The sequence below is a fragment of the Gossypium hirsutum genome, chromosome D12, assembly GCF_007990345.1.
Source record: "Gossypium hirsutum isolate 1008001.06 chromosome D12, Gossypium_hirsutum_v2.1, whole genome shotgun sequence".
Taxonomy (NCBI): Eukaryota; Viridiplantae; Streptophyta; class Magnoliopsida; order Malvales; family Malvaceae; genus Gossypium; species Gossypium hirsutum.
The window spans coordinates 36,145,440-36,147,408 of NC_053448.1; the positions used below are offsets into that span (position 1 = coordinate 36,145,440).

Genomic DNA, 1,969 nt, shown 5'->3' on the forward strand with positions numbered 1-1,969 from the left:
GATTCTATCTTCTCTTCATCACCCTCTAGTCTTGTTTGTTCCTTCTCCTAAGTGGCAATGTGTGTGGTAGGTCTAGGCTCATCAGCTTCAGCTTCATCCTCGTCCCCTTCATTTTCATCCGATAGTAACTTCTTTTCATTGGGTGCAAACCCTCCCTTTCTTTATCAAACTTTGTCATCTCATTAATAAGGTGATAAATCAGAAATGAAAATAAAGTTAAGTAATAAGAATAATAAGAATGAAATTAAAGTGAAGAAATTAAAGAATAGAAAGATAGAAAATATTTTATTTTTTTACGCTTTTTTCCAATTTTGTAGCAATTTAGAGTTGCTAAGTCTCAAAGAGATTGAGTTACTTCTGCAACTGGCCGAGTGAGTTGAGCATTTGCTGCTCAAACAGATAATTGGATATAGAAGATTTTTCTAAGGCAAACATCTTGCAAACTTTTCTTTCACTTCCATTTTTAGCAAACCAATGGTCTGGCAATCATTAACTCTCATCAACACATTTCAGGGCATCGAATATGTTTAATGTAACCTACTAATCATTCACCCTTATAGTCAGTTTGCATTTCTAGACATCAATTAGTTGAGGAAATGGTGGAGGTGGTCGTCTTTCTGACTGTTGATACTTTTTTTCGTGACATTTGTGTTGACAACATGATCTGATTCTACCACAACATTTTTCTACTGACCATTTTTAGGTGTTGTATGCTTTTTAGTTGGTTTTGAGATCTTTTCATGATTGATTCTTGAGTCGTCCTCTTCTACCGTGGTATCTTTATTAGAAATACAAGTTTCACCTGCGTCAACATTTTTCTGGTTGCTCTTTTTCTTTGTACCTTGCTCCCTTACTGATTCTAAATTTGTTTCATTTGTAGAAGTTAAAATTTTTTCTTCAATAATGGCGTCATTTGCAACTATTGATAGTTGAGTACCACTTTGAAGTATAATGGCTTTGCACTGTTCCTTCCCTTGAGATCGAGAACTCTCAGTGTCACTCGGCAATGCTCCTTGTTATCTGGAACTTAATGTAGTGGCAATTTGTCCCACTTGATTCTCCAGAGCTCTTAAGGAAGCTGTCTGGCTCTGAATAATCGCATCATTCTTAGCATATACTCCTTTAATAAAGCTTCCATAGTTGATGTTGAAGATGACGAACTTTGTTGTAGATTTTTTCGTGGCATTGGTTGATTGTATCAAGATGGTACACCAGCCACATTCTGTCTATTCAAATTGCTGGCATTTCCCATCCCCTGATTACTCTAGTTGAAATTTGGATGTTGCTTTCACCCTAGATTGTAAGTGTTGGAGTAGGGATTGTTATTGCTACGATTAAAGTTTCCCATGTAATACGCAGAGGCTGGATTGGATGGGCATTCATCAAAAACATGATATTCTCCACAGTATATCCATGCTAGTTCTGCAACCTTCATCTCTTGCATTGTAGAGGGCTTTCCAGAGTTTTAATCATATTTGATAAGGATGATACTTGAGCTGTTAACGATGTAAATGCATCAAGTTCCATTGCTCTAGCAACTCTTCTACCAGTACTAACTCTGGTAGTGGGGTACTGATAATCATTATTTGCTATTCTTTTTAGAATTTCATATGCTTCATTATTGAAATTGTCAAGCAACGTCCCATTAGCAGATGCATCCACCACTATTCGCGTATGAGCATTTAAAACATTGTAGAACATTTCCATTTTTGTCCAATGCTGAAAACCATGCATCGGACATTTTCTAATTAATTCTTTAAAACACTCTCATGCTTCATATAATGTCTTATCTTCAGACTGTTTGAACGATGTAATGTGATAACTCAGCTTGGCATTCATGTTGGGAGGATTGTACCTAAGCAGAAATCTCTAACACAATTTATTCCATGATGCCACTGTACCTGATGGTAATGCATTCAACTATGATCTGACACGATCTCGCAATGAATAAGAAAAAAATTTTAATCTA

The 1,969-nt window shown here is 36.1% G+C and overlaps 1 non-coding gene across 1 annotated transcript; it reads left to right on the top strand.

Moving 5' to 3' along the window:
• The first annotated feature begins 1,723 nt into the window (after positions 1 to 1,723).
• Positions 1,724 to 1,830, top strand: LOC121224728 (small nucleolar RNA R71). The gene has a single exon (XR_005922473.1). It is a non-coding gene; the product is annotated as a small nucleolar RNA R71 (small nucleolar RNA).
• The last annotated feature ends 139 nt before the right edge of the window (positions 1,831 to 1,969 follow it).